Raw genomic sequence first — 18381 nt, 5'->3', positions numbered from 1 at the left:
TGGAAAGAATAAAATTGAAGCCAGTGTTTAAGGGTTAGGCTGTCTGCCTTAAAAATGTTCCTTCCAGAGGGCATATTGAGTTATGGTTTGTTTTGTTTTGTTTTGTTTTTAAGTGGGGGGGGTCTCCCTGGTTTTTGTAAATGTACATAAAAAAAAAAAAAAAAGGAACAGTGTACTTATCTCCCAGGACTGCCTCAACCCAAGCAGCAGACATTGCTGTTTGGGTTTTTTAATGTTTTGAATGGCTTGGAGATTAGCATGGGTATTTAGCAAAAAGTACAACTTCAAATTATCCGCTGCTTCATGGTGCCAAAATTCCGTGCACCATCAACCCTATGACGTCCATGGAGCCCGGCACGATGAACGGTGGTTGTTAGTCATCTGGCTTTGCAAATGAGAAGATGGAATTGTAAACAGTGTGTGCTGAAGCAGGCTGCCTTTAAGAAGGAGGATGTTTTCAATATGATCTTCATTCTTTTAGTGTAGCAATATCTTTTCATCAACAGTATGTGCCTAACCCAACATTACAAGTAGACTTGTCCTAAAAAGCAGGACAGTTTATTCACAGGCATCCTAACAAAAGATGATGATACCTGGCATGAGGGTGTAGACTTGTAGTCCTAGTACTTGGGGGAAGGGGATGTTGAAGTGGGGGAATCTGAGTTCAAGGAAGTTTTAAGGCCAGCTTGGGCTATGCACTGAGAGCTTGTCCCAGATAAACAAAACAGAAACAAAGGCAAACAGATGATAAGTGTATTCACAAGCAAGCATATGCCCTAGTAACATGTTAGTCCTCGATATCTAAGGATTTTATTTACATATAATTTTTGTGTAAGCATAAACAGAGAGCGAGAGAGAGATCAAAGTTGTTTTAACTTTTAACATAATGCTTAACAAAAGATATAGGATAACTGCTCCCTGGCATTGATCACAAATCCCAGTGTTGATTACAATGTATACCTCACCCCTTGATGATACAGGCATACACCATGGCCACACTCTGCCTACTGTCATTATTAAGGGAACACAAAACCCAGATCTCCAAAGCACGCGGCTTGAGACCAAGTGTGAAGATGGCACATGGTGAGGGCTGAAGTGTTTATTAAGCATTGTTGTGGAACCAGGCCAGAGTCTGTCTTACTTGATGGATAGCTAGAGACCTTTACCATCAGTCTGCCAAACAGTTGAGCGACTGGCATTGTTAATCTCAACGTCTATACACACACACACACACACACACACACACACACACACACACACACACACGCACTTCTAACTGTTGATCACAAAGTAGCCCAAGAGAAGGTTTGCCCTAGACACTGACCCAAACATGGGTTTGCAGCAGATGTCTCATTGCAACTTTTAGGATAGATCCCATATAAGGAAGTTAGTATGTGTTTGTGTATTTGTTAATCAACCTAGGTACATACAGCCTGGAACTAGGGAGTTTATAAGCACAGAACCCATTCAACTGCACACTGAGAACCTGACAAAACTACTCTAGCTGGCCTGCAGGTGTGGAGCCTCCGTTGTTTTTGGCCATTACCATTGTTCTTGTCTTGATAATAACACTGCAGGCCATCCAGAGTAAGGCTTGTATTTAGGTGATATGACATGCACAAATCTAGGGTCTTTTCTTGTTCTGTTCACCCATGTAAATGATGAGCAGAGAAGTGATTGCCTTATCAATTTCTCAGTGTCTCCATCAATAAAATGGGGTGGAAGCTATGTGTTCTTAATTAGAGACTGAATTTTTCTAATGGCTGCAAGACATGTTTCAAAAGCAGGTGATCCAAAAGACATGAATTTGGATATCGACTGTTCTGCAGGAGATAAGGAGAGGGAGTCCCAGGTAAAGAAATGACTCAGGAAGTTGGAAATGCAGAGGTTGTCAGCAACGTGAAGTCACAAGGGATGGATAACAGGGTCTCTCCTCCTCCCCACAGGCAATGCTGCTTGTGGACTCCACAAGACAGCCCTGTGAAGCGCTTGAGGGTTCTTATTTTTAATCTTTGCATCCTGTAGTAGATGCATGTACTGAGATCGTATAAAAACACATGAGTGTGAAAATACACACAGCTACATATTATCAGATGTTCCAGTGTTTGTCGAGAAATACTGAGTCTTAAAATATTTTCGAGGGTGACAAAAATAATGCCTTCAGTTCAGGAATGATAATTAACATCTCGCCCCGAGTGACTTTGGTCCAGGCGGTGACACAAAGCTTGTTAAAGGCTGAAGAGAAGAAACTCTAAGGGATCCAGATGTCTCCAGTGAAGTAAGATTTTTTCCTTCCCCAAACAGCTACAGGCAAGTTGTACCAGAGACAGGAAAGCAAGCTGGCAAAACAAGTAAACTGTGGGGATCTTGAACTTTTCCCAAACACAGGCTTTCTGTGAGTGGCATGTAAACCAGTCTTGAAGCTGAGGAATTCGGGAAAGCACATTGTTCTCTACAGCCAGGTTCAGGGCTTACATACAACAGAGCTCACGTCCGGCCCTCAGAATCGTCTCTAAATGAGTCATTCTCTAAAGTTTCATTTTCATCCACCGTGTTTCCATTTTTTATTTTCCCATTTTTTTTGTGTGTTCATTTATTTTGTGTGTTTATGGATGTGCACATGCTACCACATACATGTGGAAGTCCACCTGCAAAATCAGTTCTTTCCTTCTATTGCATGCACTCTGGGGATCGAACTCAGGTGGTCAGGACTGGTGGCAAGCCCCTTGACTGACTGAGCCATCTCAACGTCCCCTAATTATGTTTTCTTAAGTTCATTTTGTAAAGTGGGGCATTCCTGTGTACACTGCTTGCTGCCCCCAGACTCTGAATGAAGACTTCCTTGCAGTCTCTTTCCTTAAGTGGAATCATGGAATCTTACAGAGGATTCTTTAAGGATCAGTCAGAACTCAGCTCTCTAGTTTTACTGCACATTAGGAACTCTTTGGGGTCTTTATAAGCACACAGAGGCCCAACCCCGCCCCAAGTCAATCAAGTAGGAGTAGCCTAGAGGAAGCCTTGGGTTATTTTATTTTTATTTTTTTTGGTAAGTGTCACAGGTGGTTCCCTTGGACTGCCATGATTAAGAGCCATGTACAGACTTGCATTGTCTGACATGGTAGTTACTGGCCACACATGACTATTGAGCACTTGACATGTGGCTATCTAAAATTGATATGGTAAAATACATCCCAGACTTCAAAGGCTTAATACCAAAAAGTAAAAAAAAAATGTGAACTATTACATTGATATATTGGTTATATGTTAAAATTTGAAATGACAATATTTGGGATTGCTGGGCCACACAGCTATTAAAATGAACTCCTTTTTTTTTATTTTTATTTTTTTATTTTTATTTATTTATTTATTTATTTATTTATTTATTTATTTATTTATTTTAATGTGGCTTCTCTACACTTCACACAGCATCAGTTGCCTTCCCTATTGGAATGCCCTCCTTTAGCTAGCTCTTTTAACATAAATGAGTAAAGTGGCCAGATTAGGGGGCACAAACCTGAATCTTAGTATGTGGGAAACTGAGGCATGAGAATCTGGAGCTGGAGTTCAAGTTGGGCTTTACAGTGAGTCCTTGTCTCAAAATAGAGGAAACAGAGGCAGTACAATCCAATAAGTTGGGTGCAACTTGGGGGGCTTTCTAGCCTCGCTTTGCCTGTTGCTATAGAGAGCACATCACTGTGGCGCCAGGATGATGGATAGAACCGGTGACTGCCAAATGGTTTTCTCTATTTTGTCTCACTAATTGTTTCTTCAAAGTTCAGATATGAAACTGCGTTATCTTTGGAAAAAGAGCCGGCTCTCTGCTGTGTACATATTTGTGAGGTAGCATTGTGGGGCTACTCCGGAGTGCAAAGTAGTCTGAAAGAATGGATATAAAAGAGAAATCTAGCAAAACATTAACGTGAAGTCAATGCAAAGAATGGAGGAAGAGAACTTTTTGCCACATTTCAGCAGAGAAATGACCCTGGACCTGGGGGTTTAGCTCAGTGGTAAAAGGTGCATGCTTACCATTCATGGGGCTCCTAGAAGAATGAAAAGACCAGACTAGACCGGACCAGAACAGACCAGACTAGACCAGACAGATCAGACCTACTGACACTGGAGGTTGTCAGCATCCTGAGAACTGCTTTTGACTCAGAACTCCTAACACTGTTCTTTTCCACTCTGACGAGTCACAGTGTTGTCCTTGCAGTGAGGCCAATCAGGTTCTTCCTAACTTTCACTGTGTCACACCTCAGTACCCTGGTGGAAATGGACTTTATCCCTGGTGCCTTCTGCTCTCTGGGTTGCAAAAGTTGAAAGCCCAGGCTTTAGATGCCAGGCTTCCTCAAAGAGAAAAATCCAGTTTTGATAAAGTGGCATGCTCCCACCAAATTGGCCAAATGGAAATTAAATGTCTGTCTTCTAATAGTCAGCTAATTTAAATAAAAACAAAGATTCTTGTTAATATTGTTGCCCATTTTCCCCCTTGGGAAGCCAGCAGAGAGAGTTGCATAAAATTAGCCAAAATGTGTTACATTTTGGGAAATCATGCCTGCAACATAGGGGCTCCTCAGTGTAATGAAAGAATGAAAGAGCCTGGATTCTGATGTAAAATGCAAAGGGCTGGAAAGGAAAGCCGTGGGTCAAGCCAAATGACACACACAGTGCATGCATTCAAGTTTTTCTGTTTAGATACTCCTGTTCTCCAATCCAATGGCAGCAGAGCCTAACACAGAAAGAAAATGCCCACGGCTCTGGAGTCCTCTGCGCTGCTAAATTATTCCTGTTAGTTATAAGTAGTCAAGTCTTGCCAATGAAACTCAAAGAGCATGCTTCCAGACAACTCACGTTGCACAGTATAGTATTTACCTCCAAACTCTCTCCTAAGCTGACTCGGAAAACATAACGTACTGCAGATGGGTGCCCAGCAAAAATAAATGAGCCAGCGTGAGCTGAGCACTTGATCTGTTCACCAGAATGATAATTAATATAAACTTCAAGGCTTTTCTCAGACCCTGACCTTAAAGATGATGAAGACAAGAAAAGAATGACATTGTTTCACTCTCTGAGATGGCCTTTTCAACCATTTTAGTTCTATCCAGTGTGTATTCTCAAATGAAATCGCAATAGTATAGTTTTATATGGCTTAATATCATCACAAAAAAGATCTTAAGGTTAAAAAAAAATCAATTTCAAATGTCAATATTAGGAAAACTAGCATTTCATATATATACATATGCAAATATAGACTAGAAACTACAGTTTGGTCAAGCAGTGGAGTCAATTTTAAAAACTTATCTTTGAAAGGCTGTCAGTGACAAGGCTTGAAAAGAAGGAAGTTTCTGAAGCCTTGGCTTCTGCTGTATAGGTCCCTGATGGGGGCATTTAGGCAGTCTACCTGGCAGAAAGAGAATTCTGAGCTGAAAGCAGGGGTCAGACATTCAGATGTGGATCCCACTCTCTGGCATGGGCCTCGGATAAGCTAAGGACTGTAACTAGGCTGCAGAGTCTCCTCTACTCACTGGAGAGGTTGTCCAGGATGCTTTTTTCTGGCTCCAGCATCTACATACAGCTACTGGTCTCTACCCACCATCAAAGTCCCTAGGCTGAGTAAAAAGGGACCCTTCATTCCCTCTAGGATCAGGTCAAGTCAAATACCAACATGGTAGTTTTCCATTCTTGTTAATTTGGGGGACAGAGATTAGAAATGTGAGCCTTAAGGGAATAGAAGAAATCAATTTAAATATTCCAGTTCAAATCAGGGCATTTATTCATTTTCAGATTAAAAAAGGGGAGGAGACCATAGAGTGAACCTGCAGGAAAAGTAAACTGGTACCTCATGTCACATCACAGACATTCAGCAATTTTCCCTGAACTCTGAGAATTCTTTGAAAGTCCCAGAATTTTTTCTCACAGATTCTCCTGGTGTTTTTGGAAGAGTGCTGTCACTATTTGGAAAATCCTAAGAAGCCTTCTATCTTTCTGAAAACTCTATTATGTTGAATTCCTCATTTGTGGTTCTCAGCTATAGAATACTAATAAGTATTTTTAAAATATTGCTTGTTTTTTCTTTATTACTAAATCTAATAGTTCTGTAGTAAAAATATTACATGAAGTCATCTTTTAAGTACCAGTCTTCCTGCATAAAGCACTGTGACAAAATAGCTCATTTAATAGTGACAGGAAGAGGTTCTTTGTGAGGTTTTATCTCCCAGACTTAAATATTCAAGGCTACTGCCCTCTGTTAGTCTCCTTATCTCAATGGTATCATTTTTCTTAAACAGAATTTGGAAATAGTCCTCAATTTAGAGGTTTAAGAACTAATTTATAAAATCCTTAGTTGATTCCCATAACACAGCAGCAGTCAAACTGGACAAGATAATGAATTGACTGAGATCGTTGTCCAGCTTCATCCAAGAAAGCAGCCTCTAAAAAAAGAGATCTTAAATTGCCTTAGAAATCCAATTTGCAAGCAGCAAACGCAGCATATAGATGGGAAACACCAGCCTTGATCACATTAATTTTGTGACTAACAGCATTGCTTTGAAAGGGAAAAGAAAAAAATGAATAAAATAATAAGACCACTCAAATCCTAAGTTCAGTCTAACAGCACAACCAGAAGTAAAGCAACAGCACAGATAAAGTTCACATCTGGAGGATGCAGGGACCATCAGACTCCAACAAAACAATGTCCAACTGAAGACAAACACTCCAATGATTTATCATTTCTAAAAAGTAAACCCCAGTAGGAAATGGGGAGACTAGGACCGTGACATCCGTTCGGATAGCAGTGGAAAAACTCTGAAGCATTTGGAGCATGCAGGTGTGAGAAACTGGCATATAGTTATAATAAAAATATTCCGCAACTGAAAAGCTATACAGGAAAACCATCTAACAGTCTACCATTTACTCCACCTCCTATTCAAAAGCTGAAACATCAAAGCATGATAGAAATAAAGGCATGGATTCCCCCCCCCCACCCCCAGCATCAGTCAATAAGCTGTGACTGACTGCTCAGTATAAAAAGCCACTAAGTTCACAAGTGACTTCTGCCTGACAGGTAATTCAGCCATTTACATTTTTTTTTAAATCTGACTTAGAGCTATTATCAATTGAATAAATGTATTTACTCTGAGTAGAGCTGAAAATAAAAATTGATACAAAATAAGGAATTAAAATAATAAATTTATATAAAATGATGCGAGCCACAGAAAATGAGAAAAAAAAAATATGAGAAGGCAATGAATTATCTTCGAGTTTTAAAACTAAAGTAAAACCGATATTTAACCAACAGCATCCTTCTTTGAGGGAGCCTGCATCTAAGTTGAAGCGCGGAAGTGAATTTTTGCTTTGCAGTGTTTTCTCTTTAGTCTTTAGTTTTCTTTTCAAAGAAAGCCTTCTTGCTAAAACTCAAGAACTCCTTAAAGTGACTCATGAAAGCTTTCTGAAGAGAGGATTTTTTTTTTTTTTTTTACCTGACACCTTGCTTGCTTTTCTTCATAGCTTCCCTACAGCAGTTCACAGGCTTGAGAACATATTTTAATCCAGAAATGAAGTTCTCTCTCTCTCTCTCTCTCTCTCTCTCTCTCTCTCTCTCTCTCTCTCTCTCTCTCTCTCACACACACACACACACACACACACACACACACACACACACACACACTTACACAAAATCCTACCAATCTCAGGAACCTAACAACAAAAAAAAAAAAACCACATACAAATGCAAAATAAAAAGCCATTTCCAAGTCCTATCTGTGAAACTGGAAGGCTGATCTCGACTGATAGGAAGTGTTTTCGCTGCCCACAGGTATGAGCTCTTACCATGGCTCCCAGTAAAACCTCGATGCCGTGTTGCCTTCTGCAGTCACCAGATCAAAAAAATTCCCTTCGTTCTTGGAACTTCTTTTGACCAGCAAGACCAGAAAGGAAACAAATCTTTGAGTACTTGCCTCAGTATTTCAGACTTGAAGACTGTGATCTAGGTCTTAGCTAAAAAGAGAACAGACCTGCTACTTCAATCACTCTGCAGCTGGAAGGTAGCTCATGGACTCTGGTACCTTCTTTCCCCCCTTCCTGCCTTACGTTTCTTTTAGTAATGAGACTAATTTTTCCAGTAGCCTTCAACTCCCTAGATTTAACTGACATGGAAAATGTGACTAAAAACTTGTAGAACTGTCTAGCCTCCAATCCTGCACAGAATGAACTTTGTTGTGTTGAAGAACACCTCGCAAGCAGCTACATGCTCAGTTTCTACTCGCTGTACTCCTCGGCAGCACACAACACCAAATAGCAGTGCGCCATCTAGTTAGCAAAGTGCAATCTCCATCCCTAAAGGGGGGACACCTTCCAACCCTGGGAGCTAAGCTTGTCAGGGTTCAGCAACTCTAAAGGTCCAATTGTTTATTTAAATAAAAAAAAATATCGCTACTGGGATAATCCACATCTAGTGGATATGGGAAAATTTAGGTTATAATGGCACTACAAACTTTTACATCTAACTTTGATTTACAAGATAAAAGCAAGTTTTAAATTAAAAGGGCTTTCTGTTAATAGAGCTTATTATTCTGAAGACGGGAATGATTTTCTTCCAAAGTTGTCCCTGGGTGCACGCCTATTATCTGTGCTTTTCCCCTACCACTAATGAGCATTTATCTAAAGAGCCTGTTAATCCTCTGATGTGTGCTTCTGGTCAGAGGTAACAGTTTGAATAAAACCACTAATCACTGATCACTAAATCACTGATCATTAATCACACTCTCCAGGGCCCATGACCCGGCCATTTTCCCCTTAGGTCTCTGCATCACAAACAAGAAGTTTAACATTTTCAATGCCCATGCATTGCATAGGGAGTTATACTATTTCATCTCTAGATGTGAATAAGTAATAAATACCGCCACAAACTTGAGGAAGGGGTGTCAATCAGTCTCCAGTCAGGAGTTCACAAAGCCTGCTCTACAGCTAGAGCAGGCTGGAGAAAGGAGATCTAATTATAACAAAACATGTGTTCTTCAAGAAATGCCACCTATTTAGAACATAAAATGTCCTTTATTTAGCTTCCCCATCTCCACCAAATCAAAGAGTGCCCAAGTCCCCGTCCCCTTCCAGCCAAAAGCTTGTGCCTGAGTTTGTTTATTCCTGCTATCATCCTTCACTCACCCCCAGAAGTTTTCACTCTCTGTCCCCTGAGCAAGTCACACACAGTGGTGGTGTCGCGGCTGGTGTTGATTTAAAGGGCAAGTGGGGAAGATTCTAACAGTTCTGTAAACTGGGCATTTAACTTCCTCTGCAGACATAGAAACTCAAGGCTGAGAACAAGAAAGTACCACACGCAGCAATGTATTGCATGGTGCTTTCAGCTCTCAGACGCATCCCCTCACTTTGGAAATTAAACGTCTAATCTAGATCCTTTCCGCTAAACCTGATTTAGTCAGCTCAGCTCGTTCATCTTTCCCCTAGGGCTGCACGGTTCCCCGGACTCTGGGCTCTTAGCTGTGGGTGTGTTGCTTTCCTAAGTAGCCACAGGGACACGGTATTAACATGTAAGGCCTCTAAACCTTTCCAGGTTTTTTTTCTACGTTGGCTGAGCATTCTCACCCGGGAAAAGGGGGCCTGGGCAGTGCCTTTCTTAAATAATAGAAAAGGGCAGATTGAGAGCTCATCAGGTACTGCGCTCAGACACCAGAAGCTCTTCAGCTCACTCCTGGGACAGCATTCCCCCTGAGGGAAACTGTAAAAGGCGGGGCTGGCCAGTGATAACGAGGTGGGGGGCGGGGGAGATGGAGGAGGAGGGGTCGGGGAAGAGAGGGTAATAATGGTGTCCAGGGAACCCTCAATTGCTCAGGGGTGGGGGTGGGGGTCGAAAGCAGAGTTGCTTTGTCAGCATTCTGAGCCCCTGAACCCTTGAGTATCTGAAGCCCTTAATCAAACACTTACTGGCCTGCAGAATGACGTAATGGACCTGTAGCCAGCCTTTATTCTTTGACACATGTCAGGGAGAGGGAAAAATAAAAAACCAAACAAGCTTTGCAGACTCTGACAACAAAATGTTCAAGCAGTTCCCAGCCTTGAACCAGCATCAAGTGGGGGCGGCACTCGTTCAGGGAAAGTGGGAAACTTTTTTTACTAGACACCTCCTGGAAATAAATCTCTGATCCACCCCCCACCCCACCCCCACGAGGGATATAGGTGATATATAGTTCCTCTAAAGAAGTGGAGTTGGGGAATGGGAGGGGACTCTCTCGGTTCTTTCTTGTCTCGACCCTCTAAGAACTTTGTGAAAAGTTTAAGCAGTTCGGTGGAGAATCGGGCTCCAAGGCAGGCTCCATCGCACGGTGCTGAGAACCGCCTGTGCACAGCGCTGTCATTTGGGGCGGCAGCCCGGAAGAGGTAACAGTGCCAGCTCGAAGGGGACGGAGGCGGGAGGCGGCTGCAGGCGAGAAGGCGAGGGGGCCTGGAGCACTCTCCAGCTGGAGCGCCTGGAGCGAAAGTCAAGTGCCCTTCAAGGGCAACCGCCCCTCCCAGGGCGCGCGCCCACCAGCTACAGCCGGCAGCTGGTCTCAAGAGGTGGCAGCAGCGCTCGGCACCCGGCGGGGCAGCGAGCCCCCTGCTCACTCGCCTGGCCGCCCATAGGTGACCTGGCGTCTTTGCCGCACCAGTTGGAAGTTTGCAAACTTTCTCCAGGGGTTCCGCTGCATCACTGAGAAACTGGGGACGCGGGGGAGGCTCCTGGTTCGTAGTCTCTGTTGCTGCTGCTGCCGCTGCTGCTGCTGCCGCCGCCGCCGCCGCCGCCGCCGCTTGACCACACTTCTGGAGGGTTCCGCACCTTGCCAGGGCTCTGGAGGCAAACATACACCCCCGATTCATAACTGTTCCCCGTGTCAGGGAAACTCACGCGCGCTCCCATACACGCACGCACACTGGGTCGGACACGGCGCTGGCTCCACTCAGCATCCCTCCAGTCGCACGGCGCAGCAACCACCAAGACGCGCTCCCGGACCGACACGGCGTGGGGTCTCTGGGTGGCTACAGGACACAGCACAACTCCACAGTCCGCCAGCAATTGGGGCCGAACTTCCCTCTGATCCGCCAAAGTGTTTACAAACACAAATCAAGGGGGAAAAATGCATCGCATCCTCCCTACTCCTTGCCCTGTGACCTGCCCATTGGACCAAGTAACCTCGCGGCTGCAGTGGAGAACCAACCCCTGCAAACAAGGACGCTCCCAAGTCGGCTCACGCGGCAAGTGCAGCGAAAGTGGCTAAATGCAAAAGCCCCAGAAGTGGCCGCGCCGTATTTTTAGGAACTTACCAAACAAGTGTGGAGAAGGCAAGAGCCGAGCCCGGGTGAAGGGACCACGTTGGACTGAGCAAAGATTACAATACATTCTATTTAGAGTGCATTACATCACCCCCCCGGTGACGTCACGTGGGATTCCTGAACTTCTAAATCATTGCGGTCCGCTGGGGAAGGAGGGAGAGAGGGGCGTGGCCCGCACGCCGAGGGGGCGGCCCCCGTCCCCGCCCCGCCCAGACCCCGCCCCCCGAGCGGACCTGGGTGCACGCGGCGGCGTCCGCGACCGCGCAAGCAACAGCTTGCACAGCCCAGCGCCGAGTAACACGGCTCCCCGACATTAGTGGTGTGAGTCAGCTTGGAAACAATCCTGATGGTTTCAGACAGGACCACGCAGGAGACACGGACACGAGCTCTCCAGCAAGGAGTGCCTGTAGGGTCGGAAAGGAGTAAGATTCAGTGTGAGAGCAAGAGAGGTGACAATCGGATGCTGAAGGGAGGGGGAGAGACTTTTGCACTTATAAATGAAGGACGCTCCCCACCATCCCCAGGAGATACCCAGTTCCTTTGCCTGCGACAACTGTGACCTCATTGCAGTGCTCTCTGCATGCTGGCTTCTCAGCATTGTATCTACACTTCGCCGCCCCTCTCCGCAGCATTCTCAAGGGCATAACTTCTTTCTTTGGCACACTCACTCGGGCTACACACAGCCCCCAACCTTCCCTAGTCCCTCATGGTGCGTGCGCGGAGCTCTGAGACAGTCGCTACTGAAGGCGAAAGGTGAATCTCAGCCAAGAGCCAAGTGATGAGCCGGATTTAGACTCCGCGTCAGCGCCGGAAGGGCCCTGGCCATTGCTTCCAGAGTCTTGGTTACTGGCCCAAGCTCACCGTCTGGGAAGCAGCGGAGTCAGGGCTAGAATACAGAATCTAGGGCCAGGTCTGCAGCCGGAAAGGAAGACTTCTGTTTTCAGCTTAGGCCAGTCGCCACCACTATCACCTTCCTCATCCCCTCCAAGGGCTAGGTTTCCCTTTGGAAGCTCTCCCTTTGGGGAGCATTGAAAGCCTGTTCAACATGACCATTGTCATCCTGCAACAGCTCACATTTTGCTAAGCACTTGAAGCCATGCCATGGTCATGCCCTTCTTCCTCATAAGACCTTGGCACAGCAAGAAGTGAGGTGGTGTTGTAATTATCCCCATTTTACAGCTGAGCTAAGGCAGACACCAGAAGGCTAGGAGCTCAGCTGGAAAGCAGGGACTCACCCTAGTCCACATCCAACTCCAGATCCCACCTGGGTTCTTTGGTAGAACCATTTATGTTCATTCTCTTCTGCTGGGTGACTGGCAGTTAGAACTTCAACAAGAACTTCCAGTCTGGGATTTGTATCTTTGCTTAGGAACAGTTTAAGCCCCCATTAACAAACGATAATGGCTCCTGACATTTATGCAACATCTGACATTTATATAGGATCTCTCATCCCAGTGTCTCACAGCCGTGACTGTGCAGTCTGCCAGAGGATCATGACCAGACTGGCTAGGAATCATAATGCTTTGCCCGAATTGTCACATTTCTGAGCCGGTTTTTGACAAACTAAGTGGAAGAGTTTTCTATGTCCTTTCTGGTTTGAAGTGTTTAAGCGGCCTCCTCCTTTTTGGGGTTCCCTGAAACCACAGGGGCTGACGACTGCCTTCTCCTTGCAGCCTTCTTAAAAACCCCTCAATGAATTTTCTACTGGTTCTTTTCTCCACGGAGCAACTGAAGGAACTGAGAAGGAAGACTCCAGTCCCAACCTGAATCTGAACCAATAAAACGCAGACTGTGACAGCTCAATTATCTGGGCTTAGGGAAGGAAGCAATGGCCCACTCATCAACAGCTTCTGTGTTCACATTCCATCTCACTTACCAGTACAGCCTTGCCCACCTAAAGCAGGGACCAACGTCCTTTGTCCTCAGAGCCCAAAGGAATAAAGCCAACATACCAGAGTTCAAGTTGAGAGCTGGTATTTCCCACCCCCGCCCCCAGGAGAATGAAATGAAGAATTAAATAAGCAAAGACAAGATGATCACCCAAAGATTCACAAACCTGCAAGGAGTTAAATGATTTGATTTACAGAATTCACTGAACAGAAGCATGAATAGATGAGGGGTTTTTTTTTTTTTTGGTTTTTGTTTTGTTTTGTTTTTTAAATGAAAGCACTATCCAGATTTTTCAATGTGATGGTGGGAATATTTACAGTAACTTGGGAACTATATCACTTGTATTAACAAATGCACTTGGCCTTGGGTGAGTACTCTGTGTAAGCCCTACTCCTTTTCTATTAATGAAAGTAATGGGCCTAAGGATGTCATCAGCAGGCATTCAATGATGTTATCAAACTTGGCCAGTAATTGGAAAAATGGGCAGTAAGCAGCCTCTTACCTATCAGACCCATACACACACACACACACACACACACACACACACACACACACACACAACTCTCATGTCTGTGGCTTGCCTTGTGCTGGTTCATTCAGTCCCAGGCTCATTCAGGACTTCTCAGAACTGAAGTACCATGGAGACAATGGTGCAAGGGTGTCTCTAATTTGCCCTCTAAGGTGCTAGCCCCTGACTCAGAATGCCATCTCACCTCCAGGTCTCCAGTGGGACATGTGGAAACAGGGACCTTTACACCCAAATCAAGCCAAACTGGCTGGGATAGCACCCTCAGGAGGACATTCCTACATAAGTCAGCCTGGTGCTAAGGTAAGAGAGAAATATCTACACTGACAAATAACAATACATAACTCCCTGCCAGATCAGAGGTTATCCCTTAATTGTTGGACCAGGAAGAAAAAGAAATTACACACACACACACACACACACACACACACACACACACACACACACCAGAGGTCAATATCAAGTTCTTCCTCAATCTCTGTTCACCTTAATCTTTTGGACAAAGTCTTACACTGACCCAACTAATTCAGCTTAACTGGCTGGTCAGTGTACCCCAAGGATCTTCCTGTCTATGCAGCTCTAGTGCTGGCATTACAGATGGTATGACATTTTTTAACCTGAGTGCTAGGTGCTCAGGCTCTCATGCTCACACAACACTTTACCAACTAAGTCATCCCCCTCACGCCCTTGGAAGAAATTCTTAGGCCCTGTACCTTGGGTTCAGTAATCTGTCCAACTTACAATGAATGTTGGAAAACCTGCCTGGTGCTAGGGTTTAATAAGGTTGGGGTTGGAGAGTTATCTCAGTGGTTATGAGCATTGGCTGTTCGGGAGGACCCATTTTATTCCCAGCACCATGTGGTAGCTCACAACTGTTTGTAACTCCATGTCCAGGGCATTCAGTGCTCTCTTTTGGACACCAGGCACTCATGTGGTGCACAGACATACATGCAGGCAAAGCAGCCATACACAAATCATAAAATTTAAAAAAATAGCAAGGATCTCCTTCCCTGCATCTAGGTTCCTACAGAAACCCACAGACTTTGGTAACTGAGCAGTAAGCATTTAGATAGCATGTAGCTTCTCAGTTCTGACCTCATAGAGGTTTCAGCTCAAAGGGCCCAGGAGTCCACATCTATGACTTTCACACCAATACCTTGGGACCTTCACATTGAGTGACAGTGCTGTAGTGAATTCCTACATGGCAAGTGATGGAAAGGACACTGATGAGGGACCAGGAAAAGGGCCTGTTTTGCATCATGACTTTCCTCTTCTTGGAGTTGCTGTTCTTTGATTCTTTTATTTTTGCAACACTGGAAGCTTGACCCTGAGCTCCTATACTCTGTACCAATACACTACAGCTTACCATAAAGACTGTAGCTCACCTCATCCCACTACATTCGCATCTCAAGGGATGCTTTGAGGCTTCATCAGAGACTAGTTGGTGCTGCTACTGCTGGAGACTTGGTGTTGCACGGGTTTTTCCTAGCTACGCTAGCAAAGGTGGCATGAAAGTCAGTGCTGGAGTCAATCAGAACACTCCCCAGCTATGCCTCCACTTGGAAAGTCTGTCCCTCCTAAAACAGATCATCACGGGGCATCTTTATTATCTCTCTTGAAAGAACAAAGATTCCCAACTGACAAACCAAAAAATGTCTGCAAAGACATTGCTACAGTTGGAATCAGAAAAGAAATAGCCCCCGAAGGCTCAAGTGTTTCAAGGTCTGGCTGCAATTGACAGGCATTAGGGAGTGATCTGATCAGGACCTTCTGACTTCATCAGTATGTGGCTTCAGCAAGACATAGACTAATAATTTTTAGCATAATGTTTTTACTAGCTTCTTGAGAACCGCAGCTATGCATACAATATATTTTGATCATATTCATACCCGTTCCTCCTTCTAACTCCTCCCAGATACACTCTGCACCTTATACCCCAAAACTTTGTGGTTTATAACCCCTTTTTAAACCCAATGAGTCCAGATTGCACTGCCCACATAGTCATGGGTGTGGGCCATTTACTGGAGTTTAGTTGACCCACCAGTGGACACACTGTTAAAGAAAACCAACTCTGCATCTCCCAGGAGTCATCGGCTGCCAGTAATTCCTCAACTAAGGGTGGGGGCTAAGGATTCCCCTCTCCTCCATGCTACAATGTTGACTGGCTTGGTCTTTGGCAAGTCTTGGCTAGGCAACCACAGCTGCTCTGAGTTTATCAGTGTCGCAGTCCTGCTATGTCCAGAAGACACTGTTGTGTCCTGGTTGTCCCTGACCTCAGGCTCCTACAGTCTTCCTGTGCCCTGTTCTTGGATTGTCTCTGAACCTTGAGAAGCAGGTGGAGGTCCTCCTTATTTCTGAGCATTCCAAAGACACTTGTCGTCTGCACTTTGACCAGCTGTGAGTTTCTCGAATTAACCACCATCCACTGCGCAAAGAAACTTCTCTGGGGAGGCCTGAGAGTTGTGCTGATCTATATATGTAGAGAAATATGGATTTAGAGGGCAATTTGTTACTATGTCCATTTAGCAAAATAGTAGGAATACATTGACCCATATGAGGCTGTGAGCGCCACAGCCTTGAGTCCCTGGCCAGGCTTACAATACCCTGCCTACAGGTAGAGCCTTAAAGCACACCAGAATGTACTAGTGACCCTACACCTTTTATGCTGCAGTTGCCCCCATAGGTTTATTTTTAAATATATTTTTACTTGAAATAGAATACATCACTTCTCCCATACTTTTCCTCCATTCAGTCCTTCCCAGGTGTCTTCCCTCCTTCTCCTCCCATGCCCTTTCTTCTCAAGCCTCTTTTTTTTTTTTTTTTTACTATTAATACTCATCCCTAGTGTTCTCCCTCTCTCTGTTCTCTCACTATACTCTTTGTTCCCTCCCTCTCTCTACTCCCCTCTCCCCTTAAAGGCTGCCACAAGGTGTATGGTGATATATTGTTTATCTAAGAAATAAAACTCCCCTGAAGATTAGAGGCCAGAGCCAGCCACAGAGCTAGTCACGGAGGTCAGGCAGTAGTGGCACTCACCTTTAATCCTAGCACTTGGGAGACAGAAATAGAGATCTCTCTGGATTTCTGTGAGTTTGAGGGCACGCTGGGCTACATGAGATTAATCCAGTCTGAAAAAAAAACCAAAGCCAGGCATTGGTGGCACACACCTTTAATCCCAGCACTTGGGATCACACACCTTTAATCCCAGCACTAGTTATTGAGACAGGAAGTGATAGGGCTGGGCAGAGAAAGGAGTATAAGTTGGGAGGAGACAGGAACTCTTGCAGACACTCTTTGAGGCTGAGGAGTTGGTGAGTAAAAGGTGGTGGCTGTGGCTTGCTCTGTCTCTCTGATCTTTCAGCATTCACCCCAATATCTAGCTCCAGGTTTTTATTATAAGACCAATTAGGAGACGTGCAACAAAGGTGAGCAGCTTTTCCTCCACCCTGTTGTTTCATTTTTGTTATTGTTTGTTTGTTTTCCAAGACAGGGTTTCTCTGTGTGGCGTTGGCTGTCCTGGAACTCACTCACTGGACCAGACTGGTCTCAAACTCAGGGACCCAGCTGCCTCTGCCTCCCAAGTCCTGAGATTAAAGGTGTGCACCACCATCACTTGGCTCCCCATAACAACCATGCCATAGTTACCTACGATTTATCAAATATTTACTGTTTACCGAGTCCTGGACTAAAAGCTATGTGTGTATGTAAACAGCTAATCCTTCCAATAAACTCATTTTGCAGTGAGGAAACTGAATCATAGGGAGGAAGATAGTTTTTCCGGGGCTGTGGATCTGGAGTAGATCTCTGGGTGAGCAGAGAGAGGCATCTCATCACTGGTACCTGCCTCAGAGCCTGACAAGAGGCTCAAGAACTCAAGTCAGCTAGAGGACTCAAGAAGCAGGAGAGTTGAGAACCAGACAGAAACAGGGAGTGAGTAAGGAAAACGTATTAGCCTCTCCCTAAATTCTGTTTGGCTAACCAAGAACCATTCCAGACAGAACTATCTTCATGGCCCACCAATAAATGCCTAGGTCTCACAAGGCCTTGTGCTCAGACCCACACTTCACTCAAGGCTTTTGAAATCCCCATACTTTTATCTTTTAAATTTGAGCTTTGTATGTTGACCCTGCTGGCACATGGTACACATGCATGACTAGAAGAGGTTCATACTTGATGTACATCTGTTAGTCTTTGCCATCCCATTGTGTGTGCCAACCTCATGATGCCATGTGGGCACAAAATGCCAGGGACACAAGATGCTCAGGAGTTCCACTGGAGTCATATCAAGTGTTTGGTGAACTCCTGGCATGCATGGCTAAATGGGATAGGGAAGAGGCGTGGTGCTGACAAACACCAAGTCTGTGCTTTCAAGACAGATCTCTCTTGGGACCCACAGAAAAGACAACGGCATTCCAAGAAACACAAATAGCTGAACCCCAGCTTGCTTTTACTGGGGCTCTATGCTAGGCAACTGGGTGCACTGCACCCTGACACAGAAAAAAAAAGAGAAAATGAGGGCAGCTCATAGTTCATTTCCTCTGTGGTCTTTACATACCCACGAGGGGACAAAGCAGAAAGTGGGCAGAGCCTGAGCCACAGAAATGGTTCATTCGCTTTGTAGAGCATTTCCACCATTCTAAGAACAG

General features: G+C 44.9%; 1 protein-coding gene across 1 annotated transcript in view; it reads right to left on the bottom strand.

Annotated features, from left to right (window-relative positions):
- Creb5 (cAMP responsive element binding protein 5) overlaps positions 1–11349 on the bottom strand; it is a 406844-nt gene extending 395495 nt beyond the window's left edge. The window contains exon 1 of the mRNA XM_036182853.1: positions 11311–11349. The gene's annotated coding sequence lies outside the window, so the exon portion shown is untranslated. The remainder of the gene's footprint in view (positions 1–11310) is intronic.
- Positions 11350–18381: the final 7032 nt, after the last annotated feature.

Source organism: Onychomys torridus, chromosome 3 (genome assembly GCF_903995425.1).
Source record: "Onychomys torridus chromosome 3, mOncTor1.1, whole genome shotgun sequence".
Taxonomy (NCBI): Eukaryota; Metazoa; Chordata; class Mammalia; order Rodentia; family Cricetidae; genus Onychomys; species Onychomys torridus.
This window is presented reverse-complemented; position numbering and strand designations above follow the sequence as displayed.